General features: G+C 37.0%; 1 long non-coding RNA gene across 4 annotated transcripts in view; it reads right to left on the bottom strand.

Annotated features, from left to right (window-relative positions):
- LOC140530921 (uncharacterized) overlaps positions 1-19,525 on the bottom strand; it is a 466,876-nt gene that overhangs the window by 58,245 nt on the left and 389,106 nt on the right. For all 4 annotated transcript variants that reach the window (XR_011976167.1, XR_011976168.1, XR_011976166.1 and 1 more), the window contains one exon: positions 1,520-1,800. This is a non-coding gene — a long non-coding RNA (uncharacterized lncRNA). The remainder of the gene's footprint in view (positions 1-1,519; positions 1,801-19,525) is intronic.

Below are 19,525 nucleotides of genomic sequence, written 5' to 3'. Positions count from 1 at the left end.
GAGGAAGTAGAGGCTTTGGGTATCTCTCTTCTCACTCAGGAGCTAATAGCATTTCTTCTCTAAATCACCAGCAGGAAAGAGACGATGCAGTTTGACCTGTTTGTCAAAATTTGACAAAATTAAAGGGCTTGCATTTACCATATTGTAAGCAGACAGGAAATAATGAATGAGTACCTGCATATGCTCTTAATTGGGGCAAGGCATGTCTGTTACACATTATTATGTACATGAGAAACAAGTTCACCAAATCCTCCACATAGGCTGGCAGCAAAAAGAGTCCCCTGCATATGTTCTGAGGACTGGACCCTCACTAACTATTCCCCAGGTTATACTCTATTAAAGAGACAAATGGACGTCTAGAAAATGAAGCAGCGTTTATAGAGAGCCTACATGACTTTATCAAGAATAGGTCATGTGAGTATACCTTTATATTCTTTTTTTTTTTTAGTTACCAAACCAGTAAGTCAGGGAAATAATGTAGTTTTTCTCTAGTAGTAGATAATTTACCTAGATTTTAAACAAAACGTTGGACAAAATATTTCATGCTATTGATTTGGAAATGATGGAGACATGTGGGTTGTATTAACAGATGAATTAAGAACTGTTTGAATGACCACACTCAAGGGGTAGTCATTAACGGTTACATATCAGCTTCAAAAGAGGTCTTGAGTACAGGAGCCTGGGAATCTGTGCTTAGCCTGCCATGTTTACCACTTTTATCAATCGCTTCCATAAAGACAGAGAGGGCAGGCTTATTAAGTATACAAATGGCACAAAACTGGGGAAAGAGCGAAGCCTGGATGACAGAGGTAGGATTAAAGAGATCTCAGTAAGCTTTTGTTGTTCCCTGACCGCCCCATTGTTAGACTTACCTTCCACCTCAAATAATCCTGTATAAGCTTACATAGCATGATTATACAGACATATGTATACATACTGACACATATCTTCATCTATCTATAACCATGGCCATACATTCTATATCTCTCCAATAAAATATAAGCCCCTTGAGGGCAGGTTCTATTTTTCCCCTTATCTTTGCATCTCCATGAATAGGCACAGGGCCATGCATATCTTCGAGCCTTAGTAAGTGTTTGCGAAATTTGATTGGATTTTAAGTATCATAATGGCCATTATAAAAAGGAAGAAAAGGCTGCAGAACAGTTAGGTGACTTGCCCAGAGTCACTCACCTACTCAATGTTAGAGCTAAGATTTGTACTCAGGTCTTTTGACCATGAGAATCAACTTTCCTATCAAGAATCTGAGGGGTTTTTTTTTAATAGTAGTAGATAACAATATCAAGCTTCTTAGGGGAAAGAAGGATTTTTAATCACTTCACTCTTTATTTCTATCCATTTTTAAAATGCACAACTTCATTCTTCCCTTTCAAAAGTTATCATCATCTAGCATTTATGAAGTTCCCATAATAATGTACTCCCAAGGCATTCAAGACCCTCAGACTCCTAGCTCTAACCCCATTCCTTCTTCCTTTTCATTTTTTTCTGGCTTCCCATTTACCTGGTGCTGACCATCCTTAAGGCATGTCAGGATTTAATATGTTGGGTCTCCTCTTCTGAGGATGATGGCATTGCACGGAATCCAGGCGTTTGAAGAGAATTGATTTAACATCCCAGACAATCCAGCCTCCCAGAACAACTTCTGAAATCAATCTTCTCAGCTCCTGGAATAATGCATTTTGCATGTTCTCCAGATGCCGCTGCCATGGTGACAGAGTTGCCAGCAGCTTTCTCTCCTGCCTTATTGTAATGAACTGCTTGGCTTCACTTCAAGCAGAAGAGCTGGAAAATAAAGCAGGGGAGATGATTAAAATGAAGTACTCTTAAGTCACTCCCTCTCCTGTGTATCCATGGTGCTGGCCCTCCTAAAAATCCATGTCTGTCCTAATAGCCAGTCGTTTCTCCCATGCAGAAATTCTGTGTCTTTTTCTTAGTCTTAAAAAAAAAAATTGCTGAATTCATTTATACTCTGTGATGAGATGAAATCACTGAACTGACCATTCCAGGAACATTTTCTTAGCTATCTTAACAAATATTTGCTCTGCAAATCAAATCACTCAAGTTGATTGGAGCCAGTTAATATGACCAAAAACCTCAAGATCATTAATATTTTCTCTAAGTCAATTACTTTCAATATGACCATTATCAATCGGAGATACTATACTATAAACTACCTGTCAGCCACACCTTGCAAATTAATTCTGAGACCAGACTGTAGTGAATATCTCTATCTCAAAACCAACACAGTGATTGTACCTGGTTTCTTCTCTCAACTTCCTTGTTTCTGTTGAGGTCACCATCATTCTTTCAATTACAAAGACCCAGAGTCATCATCCATAATTCCCTTTTCCTTTTCTCTTCCCCCTGCTCCATCTCCCAACTCTAAGCATGTCCCCACCATGACTGGAACTCTCTCATTCCTCATCTCTGTCTCCTGGCTTCCCAGGCTTCCTTGAAGTCTCACCAACCCATCTTCTACAAGAAGCCCTCTCCAGTCCTCATAATCTTAGCACCTTTCCTCGAGACTATTTCCAATTTTTCCTCTATATAACTTGTTTGTAGATAATTGTCCACTGAGAGCAGGGACTACATTAGTTTCCTGTCTTTATCCTGAATGCTTGGTGCAGTTCCTTGTACGTAAAAAGAGCTTAATAAATACTTTATTCCTGCATTCATTAGACTATGAACTTCCTGATGGTGGGGGCTTTTTTTTCAGCCCAGAGCCTAGGACATGATAGGTGTTTAATAATTGCTTGTTGACTGACTGACTGTCTCACCATCCCTCAGCCTGTCCCCATCTCCATTCACTGGTCAATTTCTATGAATTCTACCTCAGTGAGTTAATCAGCATTTAGCATCTTAAGAGTTCTTGTGTAATAATCACTCACAAAGTCCCTGATTATTCTTCCTGCCTATTCTCTTCCGTCCCCAAGTCATCCTCCATGATGATGCCAAAAATAATCCTTAGTCAGTCAACAGGTTATTCATGTTGGATGAATGAAGCCACAATTCAGGAAAGATACCAATAACGTGGAGCATATACAGAGGTGGGCAAGCAAAATATTAAGAGACTTTGAGTCTATGTCATCTACATGCCTAAGGCACTGAGACGCTATACACTGTAGTATAGAGAGAGCTGGACTCAGAGTCGGAATGATTTCAGTTGACTTTGACCAACATTATTTGTGTGACCTTAGACAAGGCACTTAACCTCTCTATGCTCTAAGAAATTCTCTGAAACTAGAAACTGTAGAGAAGTTAATGCTTTGCGTTGGTGGAAGGAAGTTCTTCATCAGTTCCTAACCCTCATGAAATCATAGATCTGAATCAAAATTTTAAAATACACCTGACATTATGCTATGTGCTGTGTGATACAAAGACAAAAATGACATACCACCCTAATGTCCAGGTTTCAGGGGAAACAATTTATACATATACCATCAGTATTCGTAAAAAAATACAGCCAAAGTAAATACAATTGCCCTCGACTCATTCACACCAACTGACATTTTCTTGATATGGTGTATCCTTATTCCCTTAAGATCCATTAATATCCTATCTAAGTCAATTGGTTTCAAATATAACCAATTTCAATGGAAGACACATTAGGTAATTTCAGCAAATTACCTGCCAGCCTTACCTTGCAAATTAATTCTGAGACCAGACTATAGTGAAGCATCTCTATCTCAAAACTAATACAGTGATTTTGAAAGGGGAAATTTTGATAGGGGATGTATAATAGAATACAACTTCACTTACAGCACATATTAGGCAGTTGTGGGGCACTGGGCTTGAGTCAAGAAATGCTGAGTTCAAATCCTACCTTGGACACTTACCAACTGTGTGACTTTAAGCAAGTCACTCAGTCTCAGTTTCCTCACCTATAAAATGAAAGATTTGGACCCAGTGACTTCTAAGGTTTCCTCCAGCTCTGCAGTTATGATTCTATGAAATGGACATCCTAGAGCAGTGGTCTCAGGGTTAGATTTCATGTTTGTTCTAAATTAATGTCATTTGTCAATTTTCACTGCTACTAGTTCAATCTTTGTTTCTCTTCACAATGATTTGTTGATCTGATACATTCCTCAGAATAAAGGGACAAAGGACTGATGCTCAGGAGGAGTTTGAGGTCTGTGTTCTATGGTATTTTATTTTTTTATTTTTGGAGGCAAGTAACTTGCCCAGGGTCACAGAGCTAGTAAGTGTCTGAGGCTAAATTTGAACTCAGATCCTCCTGACTCCAAGGCCAGTGCTCAACCACTATGCCACCTAGTTGCCTGTGTTCTATATTATTAAAAATTAAGCCTTCAAGTGCCAATTTTTGTTACTATTTGATGGTCTCAGCTCTCACAAATAGAATGTATTTACAAACTTCCCTAACTAGATAAACAGAGTAGAGCAGATTCACAGCATTCATGTATAGTTCTCCTTCCAAAAGTTCCATAAATATGAAGTAGTTAGTATGTTTTAATACACGAGTGGACCTGGTATCAAGAGACTTGGGTTCGAATCTTGCCTGGGACACTACATAGTTGTATGATCATTAAAAAAAGTCATAGAACCTCTCAATGCAGGATTTTCTTTACTTGTCAAATGGGGATAATGTATGAATTAATGACAAAGCATTTACCATGTGCAAAAACTATGTTGAAGATATAAGCATTGAGGACAGAAAAGAAAAAGCAAAATGGAGCCTGCTTTCAATACTTGATTAGCCTTGAATGCTTGCTTGAGAAGATTGTTATGATGAAAGCATTTTGCAAACCTGAAAGTGACAAATAAATGTGCTATGTATATATGTATATGCATACACACACACATATATACATACACATATGTATGTATATATATATATAATACACATATACTGTTAATATAATTAAGATCTTTATAAATCCACATTAGTTTGTACTGATAGTAGAGAAAAAAAAGAGAAGGATGGCCTGTTGTCCAAATATTGAGACAACATATAAAGATGTCAAAAACAATGTCAGAGGACCTGAATTCAAATTCTGTCTTTGCCAGTTAGTACTTCTGTGGCCTTGGACAAGTTACCTAACCACTCCCTGCCTTAATTTATTCAGCTATAAAATGGGAGTTGGAATAGCCCTTCTCCAACAATCTCCCCACTTTTCTCTTCCCCTTTTCCATTCTTCCAAGTGAAAAAGTGAGGAAGATTATATAGGGAAGACCATAATTTGGGAAGTACTAGTCTTTTCAAAGAGGCATGTAGTGGATAAAGCACCAGGCCTGGGGTCAGGAAGACTCATCTTCATGGCCTCAGGCTGGTCTCAGACACTTACTAGCTGTGTGACCTTGGGCAAATCACTTCACCCTGTTCACCTCAGTTTCTTCATATTTAAAAAGAGCTGGAGAAGGATATGGCAAACCACTCCAGCATCTTTACTAAGAAATAGCCCAATAGGGTCACAAAGAGTCAGACATGATTAAACATGTCTTTTGTAATCTATTAGATTGTCAGTTCCTTGAGAGCGGGGTCTGTGTTCTATTTTCATATTCCTAGTACTTAGCACAGAGTCTTGCACATATAATAAATACTTCATGAAATAAAAATGAATTGAGATATCAATCAGCCTGATTTAATAAAGTAACACTAGACCACTCCACTGTCCTGGGAAGACTGAGCAGAATTAGGGAAAACTGACATTTGCCACCTTACATATTAGTCCTAAGATATTGGCACATTTGCCATCACCATGGCAAAAAGCAAATTTTAAAAGTAGCAAAGTTGTGTCTTTTACTGTCTTTTCCTCCCATTACTCCTTTATCAATCCCGTTGTTCTCTCTGCCTCCTTTTCTCTAGTCACCAAACATACAGTGGTCTCATGCTGACCTCTGGCACTGTTTTTCATCACCAAATACCCCTCAATATTCTTACAGATCTTCATGCCCTTACCCTTGAAGTTTCTTCTGATCCATACCTAACCCAGACCTTCAATCACCATTTTCCTAGATCTTTTGATTCAGGTCATGAGAGTCACCACTGTTGGACTGATATTCAGAGAGTCCCTGATCTCACTGCAGAATTAGTAAGGAGAGATCTGTGTCCCTGGGATACCAGTCTTTAGCCCTGAAACCTTGTCATTGGTGGTGTTTGTATGCTATGAAAACACTACAAAATAGATGAAGGTTAATTATATATAAAGTAGGTTTGTATGAGCTGGATAGAGAACCTAATCACCATTTATAGCACTGTTTTTAGGGAAAATGTATTCTGAGTTGCAAACAATTAGCTTACATTTTAGCATAGTGAAATGCTACCAGACTTGAGTTAAATGACCTAGGCTTTTACTCTGATGTCTACCTCTCTGGGAGAGACCTTAGACAATAAACAATCTTCTCCATAACTCTACTTCCTAATCTGCAAGATGGGCATAAGTAATACTTGTCATATTGGAATCAACGGGTTTTTGGAGGAAAATTGTATAAACCATGTAATGGTATATAAGGGTGGTATAGTAGAAACAGCACTGAACTTAAAGTCACAAGATCTGAGTTAGAATCTCAACTCTGCCATCTAACAAGTCACTTCACTTCACTGACATTCAGTTTCCTCATCTATCAAATGAGGGAGTTGGGCTACATGACTTCGAGGGTCTCTTTTAGATCTAAATCTCTGATCTTAAAATTCATTTGTAAGTTGAAACTATCTATGCCATGTTTAGGTGTAAATGAAGGGGAACCTAGGGTAAATATGAATGGAATCCAGGACATAAACCTAAGAACTTACTCCACTCAACATTTGGTTTATAGCTATATTCCTACATACCTTCCTGGGAACAGATTGTAGTTTCAAAATCAAAGATTGAACTAGTTATCTTCTAAATTCTTTCTTTCCTCAATAAAAGAATCAGTTTAAATTAAAGCAGGGGCTCTTAATTATTTTTGTGTCATGGATCCCTTGGACAGTCTCGTGAAAAGTATAGACCCTTCTTCTTAGAGTAATGATTTTAAATGCATAAAATAAAATACACAGGATTATAAATGAATTCTGTTAATTATTTTTAAGATTTTCATTTTTTAATAATTCAGTTTTAGTTTTCAACATTCACTTCCATAAGATTTTGAGTTTTAAATTTTCTTCCCTTCCCTTCCCCCTCCCCAAGATGCCATGCAATCTGATATAGGCTCTACTTACATGTTCATACTAAACATATTTTCACATTAGTCCTGATTTAAAGAAGAATTAGAAAAATGGGAGGAACCATGAGAAAGAAGAAACGAAACAACAACAGAAAAGGAGAACAAATAGTCTCTGCATTCAGGATCCAAAGTTCTTTCTCTGGATGTGGATAGCATTTTCCATCGTGAGTCTTCTAGTTCTGCTCGCTTCATTCAGCATCAGTTCGTACAAGCCTTACCAGGTTTTTCTGATCCACCTGCTCACTATTTCTTTATAGCACAACAGTATTCCATTACATTCATATACTACAACTTGTTCAGCCATTCCCCAACTGATGGACATCCCCTCAATTTCCAATTCTTAGCCACCACAAAGAAGAGCTGCTATAAATATTTTTGTAAATGTGAGTCCTTCTCCTATTTGTATAATCTCTTTGGGATACAGACCTAAAAGTCTGGCTCAAAAAGCATGCACAGTTTTATAGCTCCAAACCTCTCCAGAATGATTGGACCATAAACATATTTTTTTAAAAAACAAGTTCACAGACCCCAGATTAAGAACCTCTGCTTCAGAGACATCTTTTTTGTCAGTTTACTCAAAACATTCTCCTGTTTCTGCAGCAATGATCACTTCTTCTCCTGTTCAGCTTCACCATGCTTTCTAATTCTTCTGCATTAACATCATGTGGAAAATCTTCATTTTGTTAACTTTCAGGATATTTCTGCTAAACATCATTAAAGCAGTGCAGCCAGATCTGGATGAATTTCATTAAGAAGTTGCATTACCTGAATTTGCATGCCATATTTCCATTGGGCTGGAACCAATTACAATATTTTACATATAATTAACTTCAAATAGTGCAAATTCAAAGAATAGCATTGCTTTTCAGGATTCATTATTCACAGGGACCTAATATTTTTGCAACTCTGGGCATAACTAGGACTCTGAGCCTTCAGTATTTCATCTAGTTGTTTTGTTGTTGGTGTTCAGTCATATCTGACTCTTCATGACCCCATTTGGAGTTTTAATGGCAAAGATACTGGAGTGGTTTGCTATTTCTCCAGCTCATTTTCCACATGAGAAAACTGAAGGCAAACAGGGTGAAGTGAGTTGCCCAGGATCACACAGCTAGTAAGTGTCTGAGGCCAAGTTTGAATTCAGGAAGATGAGTCTTCCTTACTCCAGGCGGGGTGCTCTATCCAATCAATATACCACCTACCTGGCCACTTCTAAGATATTTAATACAACAGAGTACCAAATGCATGAATCTAGTATGCCAGTCAGTCAACAGTCAATCAACAAGCATTCATTTATTAAGAGTTTATCATGTGCCAGGAACCATGGTAAGCATTGGTGACACAAAGAAGAGGCAATGTCATTAGCTTATAGTGAGATAGTTTTTAAATATAGTAGCAAACATTACAAAAGAAACAAATATTTCTCGAAGAAAAACATAATCAACCCGTTAGGAAACATGCTACTTTGTTGCTTCCCCTGCCGCTTAGAATAAAGTTTATCCACAGATGGAGCCAACAGAAATGTCACAGCCTGATGACCGAAGCACACCATTACTGTTTGCTGTCTTTCTATTTTTTCAAATCTATCTACCGGGGTAAATTTTCAAGGTGTTCAAAACAACTATTCACTCTTTTACTTATGCAACTGTACAAAACATCTTATCTAAATTCCCTCTAGTCTATGAATTCTTTGACTAAGTTTATTTGTCAAGATTATTGAGCATTTTCTGACTATTTTCCAATTGGCCTCCTATGATTAATATATATACATAGCAATTATCCTATTATTGCACCTTAAGGCTTATAAGGATGAGACTGCCAGAAAATAGGACAAGTAGGTGATTTTTTTTAAGAGTTGATATTGTAGATGACAACTTTTGGTTGTTGTTGTTGAGTAATTTTTCAGTAACATCAGACTCTTCGTGACCCCATGTGGTGTTTTCTTGGCAGAGATAAGTGATTTACCAGTTCCTTCTCCAGCTCATTTTACAGATGAGGAAACTGAGGCAAACAGGGTTAAATGGCTTGCTCTGGGTCACAAAGCTAATAAGTGTCTGAGGCCAGTTTGGAGCTCAAGAAGATGAGCATTTCTGACTCTGTGCCACCTCTGGTCACTTACTAATGGGACTTAGTGAGTACTTGCTTGCTTTAGTGCTTGTTTGTCCTTCATTCTTGAAGAGGACCGTAACATCAAGAAGGTAATGCCACAACTTGCAAGTGAATTGGATTTAAGTGAGGAAGGGCTGTGCAAAGTCACCAACCTAATTTTCTCCTCCAGAGCCATCAGGGTACAGTGGCCAGATATAGATCAGGATGATTGGAGATGGCCCCCTTTGTTTAGTAATCTTCTTAGCAAATGATATGTCATCAATACCTCAGCTGAGCTGTTATCTCGTTCCTGAGAGCATTCACTTCACCAGTACAGGTCCGAATTCCTCCACATCTCATCCTATGCAATTTTTGTCTTTGTCTTTCCATAAGTCTGTCACAGAGAGATTTATCCAAAATGCCAAAAGCCTTCCACTAATTATTTTAATATTTCAGAGATAACAGGATAACATTCTGGCTGTCCATCTGCCATCCCTGATTCTCACTCCACATTTCACATATGCTGTAACTAGCTGCTACCAATAACTTCACTCCGTTCCCTATGGTGAATTCTTTTTTGCATTTTTACGATGGGATCAGGATATGAAGTTACAGTATCAAGAGCAGATTATGCCTCTTAGCTTCCTTGGTTTCCTTCAAGTGTGGGCTAAAATCTAAATTACTGGAAGAAGTATTTCCCAATCCTCCATAGTGCCAGTGCCTTTCCTTTGCTGATTGTCTCCAACTGACCTTGTTTGCACATAATTGCATATTTTCTCTCCCATTAGACAGTGAACTCCTTGAGATCAGGGACTATTTTTTGCCTTTTTCTCCCCAGCACTTAGCACAATAGTTGGCCCATAGTTGGTGCTTAATAAATGCTCACTGATATTGAGTTCCGAATAATCAAGGCCAATGTAAAATCTCAATAAGATGTTGAGGATCCTTTTCTTAGCCTCCACATATCATTTATGGGGTCTGGTGGGTGGGGTGGGGAGTGCCTGTCTGAAATCCCACTGAAGTAAAATGCATCATCCCAGAGAAGAATATTCTGTTTGGTGAATAATTTGAATCTTTCTAGGCTGCATAATTTCTTCTCCTTGGCATGAATGAAGAGCAGAGTTTGTTCTTTTTCCCTATTTTTGAAACTTTTAAATTTAAAATAAAGCAATATCTTATCATTTACTATGATCTTTTTCCTTGTTGCTTTTCCATATTTTTTTTAACAGTACTCAAGCAGATATTCCAGTCCTCTTTTTTTTGATTGCCAGTAGCTAATTATAAGAAAGTTGTGGAATGGAGTTGCATTTGCTATTTTTCTGTGCCAATGCTGCTTTCATAAATCAACTAACAAAGGATCGTATGTAAACTGTACTTCCTGGGCAAATATTCTTACTGAAGGATCCATTTCCATTTGAAAGACACACCCTTTTGGAAGATTTTATCCTCCTTTGTGAATAAGTAAATTAGAATATGAATAATTGGAATTCTTTGCTTTTATTATTTAAAAAATGTTCATCTTAGAGTTAATTATTCTTAGTAGAAACACACTGTACATATATATGTAGATTTTGGTGAAAAGCACAAGAGAAATATGAGTTTATAAGGAAAGAAGACAGAAAAAAAGTCAGGAGAATTGTGATATTGTAGTTCAAGAAAATTTAGAATTCAACTGTGAGAAGCCAAAGGCATAAGATATCTTGTTAGAGTGGCAAGAGTAATTTGATGCTCTAAAGAACTGAAAGAGAGGATAGAAAGAAATTATTTGGAGTCATTACAATGAGATCTTAACTGACTTTGGGAAATATTGTAGGATAAAGGTAGTCTTATTCCAGAAGCATTGGTCAGCGGTTTGGGTGATCATGAAAGAAGAAAAATGAATCACATGTCTAGCCTGAAAGTCAGTGAAATATGAGAAATGATGATATTGGAGATGATGGAGAAATAAGAGGAGGCAGTAAAGGAAAGGTTTTGAATTATAGGAAAGCTAAGAAGTTCATTTGAATTAGAAATTGTGTCTACACAGAAAAACCAAAGTGATGAACTGATATAATGAGTTGGATATTTCAGACATAAACATCATTTTATTTTTGAGCTGATTTATCCAGATAATTGCCTAAATTCTACATCAAATTTTTCATGGATAGATCCACACTACATAAAATACCAAAAGAAAAAAAATCAAAAATGGAAAAAAAGGCAAGATTGGAATAAGCTTCATGAATTTATTATTCGTATCTCTTATCCCTCTAGAGTTCCCTGAGGTTGCTGTGATTGGATACAAAAGCTTACTTAGATCTAGACATGCAGAAGAGAAATTATTCCAAAAAATTAAATAGGAAAGTATTTCACATCTTCCATCAGTTGAACTCTTAAATGAGGAAAAATTACCCAAAGTTCAGTAATATTGGTAATGGAATGCATGACCAGAGTCTCATGTTTGGTGGAATCAGCCTAAGGGCCTCATAAAGCTATTTTTAAAAGGATTCTTTTAGTTGATGCAAACCATTGAATTTCATTGACATATACCTTGACATTCCTTATTCCTTAAACTATGCAGAGACAAGATAAAAAACCTAAAAAGATGTTCCTACCTCAGGCAAGGATAAGTTTTATGAAACAGTTATTCATACTTTATGCGTCAGAAAGAAATGTACAGGACATTTTTTTTGATAATGCATTTATACAAATCTGTTGTATTATTTAATATTGCTTGGGGTTTTTTTTTTGGGAGCTATTGAAGCCAAGCCCTTCTCTCAGAGAAAATGGATATCAAGCATATGCTTGGGAACATGATGAGATGAAAATTTTTACATTAGTGTTTATTATTCTAAAGAATAGGATTGAGGTTGCACAGACTGGGAATGGAAAAACTTGAACCATTTTCTCCTTTATCTACAAAATGAATGAATGGTTCTAGAATAAAATCTCCTTGATCAAAGAAGTTTTTTAAAAAATGTTTTTAAAATGTTCTCCTTTATTATAAGTATTTATTGTTAATTAAACAGAATTGATGTGCTGAACAAAACTTTAAGACAGAGAAGGAAAATTTCATATTTGTATTGGTATCTACTTGACTGACAGCATGCAACCAAGAAATCAACAAAATGTCCACATTCAGTGTAGAGACTCTAGACATTTTGGGGAACGTAATGTTGAAGCTGATACTGTTATTAGTGCACAGTTGCAAAATGTAACAAATACATTTCTTAATTCCAAGCTGCTCTGATTTTGTGCTCTACATTAGTAATCTTTGCTGTACTTTCTATCAAGGAAATGGTTCTGGACCTGGGCAATTTATTGAAATTCATTCTCTTGCTACTAGTACACGAAAGTAACACTTACTACATGCCTGATGTGTAGTACCTGGATTTCAGTATCCTTCTTCATTCTGAGATTCAATTAAAGAATTCTAATGACCTAATAAGCTCCAAGGGAAATTTAAGAAGTTTATGTATGTCACTTGTTTCCTAAAATGGAATAATCAAGTAACAATCTAAAATGCTTTTGGTGATTGGTGTTTTCATTCCAACAGGCTCCCTTCTGACCCTCTAAGTTATAACTCTTCAGAGGCTATGGCTATACTACAACTACTACTCCGACTACTACCACTACCACTACTACTACTGCCCCTATACACACAACACACACACACACACACACACACACACACACACAGAGGTAAATATGTCCAGAATGTCTTTGCATGCCTTCATATTGTCGTATTCTTCATGTTCTTTGGGGTCAAATCTAATTTAGATGTATTTGAGAAGACTTCACATGGTTTGCAACTATGTTGTCCATATCCAAAGCATCCAGTTACAGAAGAGATTGTTTGAAGACAGTCACATATAACCTTTAATATTTAAAAATTAAAAGTATGTCACATAGATCTCTTAACTCAAATCATCACACAGGTTGCTGGAAAGTCTCTTTTCTTCACTATACATTAATTTTATTTTCTTTTCAAACTTTTAACAGTAGTTAAAAGAAGTAAATATGTATCTACATTTATATACCATATATCCATAACAGCTTGTTAATTACTGTTTCCTGTTCTCCATTTGATTATTCATTTATGTATTTGCATATATGTTTTCCTAGTCACAGTTAGCAGGTGTACTATTCTGGTTCTCTTTTCTTTGCTTTGCATTGTTTCACATGTCTCCAAAATTCTTTGAATGTCTGATCTTTTTTAAATTTTAAGAGCATTGTGGTATTACATTACACCAACAGTTAATTCAGACATTATTCACTATTAGAGAGTTTGATTATCTATAGTTCCTTACAATTACAAATAATGCTTATTCACATATATGTACACACACAGATATAAGCAATACATGCATGTATCACAAATTGACCAATTAAATCAGCCTATTGAGGTTTCAATTCCAAGCTGATAGACATGCATTGTTGATTTTGTTTACAAAATTGCTTCTTTATTTATGCTAAGGATTCGGATTGCTTGGTATGCAAAATAGTTTTACTCCAAACATTCCTTAGTGTGTTCTGATTTTATATAATGTGTTCCTTAAGAGTTTTATCTTCCTTACTTTTGTTTGTTAACTTACTCATATACCATAGAAGATCAGACTCATATGAGCCAATATTTTTCAATGCACACTTGTGTTATTATTTCTCCCTTAATGCTATAAACTTTTTATTTATGAACATTCATAGACATAAGAACAAGCATAAATATGCTTGTTGACACAGCATATTATACAGCTTCTATTAAAAGCTGTATATCCAAAAGCTGTATATCCAAAAGCTGATATCCAACCCTGGACTACCAAGTTACAAAGGACATCCTTCACATTTGAAAACTGAGCTTGGTTGACAGTCCTGGGAATCCCTGAAGATCACAATGTCTTGATCTAGAATTTATTTTTGGACAATGTCTTAGTTGTTTTTTTAAAGGTATCTTTTTGCTTTTTTCTTTTACTTTTCATTATTTGTATTTGTCTGAGTTAAACTTTCATTCATGATATAGTTTTGAGTTTTCTCATTCTTTGGGCTCATTAGAATTTAATTTTGTTTCATAGCTTCCATTCAAACCAGAAAATTTGCATGTGCCTACTTCAAATTATTTAATTTTTAGCCTTCTTGGTATTTTAAGCTACAATGATTAATAAAAATGCCATAGACCTTAAATATGGTATCTTGGGGTTCTAGTTGTCAGGAGTCACACTCAAATGAGAATCAAAACCCAGTCCAGGTTGCCAATGTATCATGTCTCTAAAATGACTCACTTGCTCTCACCTACATGTAGGCTCTCTGTTGATTATGGAATGTAATTGGCTTCTGGTCCAGAAAGGAATAAAAACTTTCTTCATGGCTTCTAATCTGGTTGCTACTCTTTTGCCTTTTGCCTTAATTAGACCTCCAGACTCTATACTAATCTACAACCTTTTAAGAAAGGTTTTAAGAAAGATTTCTGGCTTCCATGTGTTCCTTGCCTCTTCCAGTCCCACTTCTGAACCCCTGAACATTTCCTTGGTCCTGAGGTGATATTAATACAGGAGCAATTGATTCTTTTAATGAATCACTTGACAGGTATTTCTTAAGCATCCACCCAGTACTACACAGACTACAAATTAGGTACCAGAAATGATCCTAGTACACAACGTTGTTTGTTTCTGGTTGGGAAGATGGTCTTTACAAGAAATAGTCAGATATGACAGCTAATGAAGGCAAAATAATTTACAACAGCAATTCTTAACCTTGGATGCATGAACTGTAAAAAAAATTCTGATAACTGTATTTCAGTTATATTAATTTTTCCCTCCTAATTCTATGTATTTTATTTTGTGCATTTAAAAACATTCTGAAAAGGGGTCCACAAGCTTCACCAGACTGTCAAAGGGCACCATCCATCTGTCTGTCTGTCTGTCTGTCTGTCTGTCTGTCTCTCTCTCTCTCTTACACACACACACACACACACACACACACGTACAATTAAAAGAGAGAGATCAATACAATCTGGATTATCCTAAAAGAAGTATCTAGGAGAGGGATAGAGAGAGAAAAGAAAGAAATGTATGCTAGGAGAGGAAAAGAGGAAGTAATAAAAGCAGAGCAGAAAGTGACATAGTCTTTTGAGAGATTAGAAGACAGAATTCCTTTTGAGGAATAGTGGGAAATAAGCTTCTATGATGGAGATGGGTACAGATATTGTAGAAAGCTTTAAAAAGAGAAACTGGGACCTCTTCACTTAAACCATAAGAAAACAGGGAACAAAGCTGAATTATGTGTTCTCTCCCAGCACCCAGTAGAGTGTGTTGCACAGAATACAGACAATAAATATTTGTTGACTGAACATATGCTGAATGCTCTGATGACTAAGAGGGTGGCTCTTCTATAAGTGTATGACAGAGTAAAAGTGGATTTTGTTGTTTTAAATCAATCTGAAAGAGTTCTGAAGGACTGAATGATACGGGAAGGGAACAGAGGCACAAAGATTAGCTAGTAGGCTACTACAGTAATTCAGGCATGAGATAATAAGGCAGAATCAGTATGGGACGGTCAAGAGAGTACTGAACATGGAACAGAGAATCAAGCTATGAACAGACATTGATTAAGCTCCTACTGTGTGCCAGGTTTCATGATATAAAGACATTAATGAAGCCACCACTGCTGTCTAAAAGCTTATATTCTATTGAAAGAAATAACATACAAACATATAAATAACCATAAAGTACATATGAAAGAAATGCAAAATAATTTGTGTCTGGGGGATTAGGAAAGGCCTCATGCAGATGTGTTTTTGTTATGTTCAGCCAATTCTTGTTACCCCATTTGGGATTTTCTTAGCAAACATACTGGAGTGGTTTGCCATTTTTCTTCTTTAGCTCATTTGACAGATGAGGAAACTGAGGCAGAGTTAAGTAACTTGCCCAGGATCACACAGCTAGTAAATGTGAGGCCAGATTTGAACCCAGGAAGACGAGTCTTCCTAACTTCAGGCCTAGAACTCTATCCACTGTACCACCTAGCTGCCTCATGTAGCTCATATCTGAAGAAATTTAGGAATTCTAAAAGGCAAACATAAAGAGGGAGTAGACTCCAGGCAGTGTATACCATGTACAAACTGTACAAAGGCACAGAGGTAAGAGATGGAACGTCATGTTCTGAAAAAAACAAATGGACCAGTTTGGTTGTAACATAGGGTACATGAAGGTGATTAATTAAGTAATTAAGTACCGTGTAATAAAGCAATCTAAAGCTAGACTATGGAGGGCTCTAAATGCCAAGTGGAAAAATCTGTATTTTATCCTAGAAGATAAAAGAAGCCATCGGAACTTTTTGAGCAGGGTATTGATGTGATGAGAATTGAGCTTTGTCAGCTCTATGGGAGTTGGAGGCTTAAGGCAGGGAAGTCAATCCCAAGACTAATCATCAAGGTAAAAGATAATAAAGCCTGAACTAATGTAACACAGATTCAATAGTGAGAAGAGGATGGATAGAAACAAGACATATTATGGATGCAGAATCCACAGGGTTCAAAGCCAGTGCCTAACATTTATAGTCCATGTGACTATGGGCAAGCCATTTGACTTGTAACCTACATAGGCATCTGTAAATTGGGGATAATATTAACTTAAGTACACACATCATTCTGAGAGAAGATTCATAGGCTTCACCAGGAATCTATGACATTAAAAAAAAGAGAAAAGGTTAAGAACCCCTGACTTTGAGGATTTGACTATAGGTAATACATCCAGGAGGTTGGTAGACAAGAGCCTGAGACTTCATTTGTAGACTCAAGAGGCTTGGGAAGTACTGAAAAATTTATCAAGAAAGGCTAACTGGGGAAAAAAAAAAACTTGGTCAGAAGTCAGCACCATGGATGGCTCCAAGGGAAGCTTGTTGCTCTAACACCTTTTTAAAGTGAGACAAACTGGCTCCTTTTCCCTGGAGGCAGCCTGGAAGTACTTGGCTAGTTGTCTGCTGTGTTTTAATGGACTAGGTCTGTTACCCATAGTCTATATTTTCTCTTACAGTCTGTTCTACACAGCCTACACTTTGGATTTTTTCCTCTCTTCTACTTGAATAGCATTTTAGAGTTTATAAATCACTTTCCTCACAACAGCCTTGTGAAGTAGGTTGTGAAAGTGGTTTACTTTTCATTTGCCTCCTCTAAGATGTCACACCCTCTTTTGCCTGGCAGAGTAGGAATTTGGGGGGTATGAACTGAACCAGAAGAACTAAGAGGCTCCTTCCAACACTAAAAGTGTTTAATTCTGTGGTATTCTAACCAGGAACTGAACATTTGGACCTTAACAGGAAGCAATGAGTCAAAGCCAGCAATCAGAAATCACCAACACTGCCACTATGCTTGTGTCTGGTTTCACAGGGTCCTGCTCACTCTCACAGATGCATCCTTGGCTACTGAAGAAGCACAGGTGAAGCATATGGCCTCAACTGCCATGTTAATCCCCACTGGTAGGGTGATTGACTCTAGCAGTAAAATTGCAGAGCAATACCTCCCTGCCTATGCACCTATGTACAGGAGCCACATAAAACAACTGGTTTGAATCTCTGGGAACCCCACCTCTGACACCCACTAGCTATGTGACCATTATGCAAGTGACTCACTATCTCTCAGTTTCAGTTTCTTCATCTTTAAAGTAGACATAATATTTCTTGCAGCATCTACTTTATAGGGTTGATGTCAGACTCCAATGAGATAATATGTATGTATGTGTATATATATATATACATGAAGCACTTTAAAATACATATTGTCATTATTAAATGTCTTTCACCAAATGCTGTTATCACTTTGATAGACTCTGCTGTCTTATTTAGCTGAAGTTACTTCACTGAGGTGAGAGAGGTATTATTTTGGGCTGTCTGTGAACCAGATCATATATGACAGGACTATATTACCCAAAATATATTGTCCCTGAAGTTCAAGGTGATTTGCCCTTCTTGTCTTCCATGATCATCTCTCCCGAGCAATTCTGTAACCATAAGTTGAGAAGAAAGTTTTCTCATTATCTATATTTCTGAAAGAGTAGTGTCTAAATGGAGACTCCTACTGATCTTGATTTGCTCGGGTACTTGGAGGTCTTTGAGGAGGAATCTTGCATAGTGTCACTAGGAGTCTAGGATGAGTTTTGGCTCCCCCCCCACACACACATAGATGTCTGTCTGAGGCATGGTCATCTAAAGCTCTCAAGGACTTTGGGTACCATCACAGACCATCTTACCAAAAGTCTCAATGGAACTTTCTGGTTGTTTAGTCCTATAAACTTCTTCAGGCCTATACTCCTCTCCATGTTGTCAGTACTTGGCCTTTCCTGTGATTAACATATCTCTCTACCTGCCTACTCTCTTAATCCCAGATAGCGTGGGCTTGGAGAATGGAGAAACTTTGGCATGAATACTATCCCTGACACCTACTAGTTATATGACCATGGACAAGTCCTGTGACTTCTCTGTACCTCAGTGTCTTCATTGGTGAGGTAGGTGGAAATAAGAATGAATGAATGAAAAAGCATTGATTAAGGACTTAGAGTGTGCTAGGCACTTTCTTATGTACTACGAAAGAAATGCAAAAAGGCTAATTTCTGCCCTCAAGAAGTAGACATTATATATTAAGGGAAGACAACACATTTAAGGGAGTGGTGTCTAGGGAAAGGTACTTTGATTTAGAAAGTCATGTGTAAGTTAAGCGGAGGCATAGGAGAGTTGTTTGAATATTCTTACTCAAAAGGCTCTCTAATCTCATCAATTTTTCCAGTGATTCAGATCATGATTCATCCATGCTTGACCATCCAATGTGTTTCTTGCCTCTCAACATACTAGAGGTCTTCCTTGCGTACTTCTGATATCAAGAGAATACCTGTGAAAAATTCTGCCATCTCTCACCCTTACAATGTGACCAGCCCATTTTAAATTCTTATTATATAATTTCTTAATGACAGTTCTTACTTCTTTTCTTCTTTAAGCTCCTTGTTGGTTTTATGTTATATCTTGGTCACATCAACTGAAAACACTCTCCATTACCTTCTGTGTGAGATACATTTCTAGTTCTTCAGAAACTTTTGGATTGCATGGCTCCCTGTCATATAACAACACCAATAAAATGTTGATGTTGAAAAAGATGAGTCTTTTCCTTCAAGGTAACCCTGGAATCATTAAAGAGAATTTGAAATGTCTTTAAGGCAATTTCTGTCTTCACCTCTAGGCCCAATTCACTGACCATTTATTCCAGAGGTGTAAAGCTCCAAGTAGTGCCCAATTCAGA

Source organism: Notamacropus eugenii, chromosome 3, assembly GCF_028372415.1.
Source record: "Notamacropus eugenii isolate mMacEug1 chromosome 3, mMacEug1.pri_v2, whole genome shotgun sequence".
Classification (NCBI taxonomy): Eukaryota; Metazoa; Chordata; class Mammalia; order Diprotodontia; family Macropodidae; genus Notamacropus; species Notamacropus eugenii.
The sequence above is the reverse complement of the archived record's forward strand: the minus strand, read 5'-3'. Positions and strand labels throughout refer to the sequence as shown.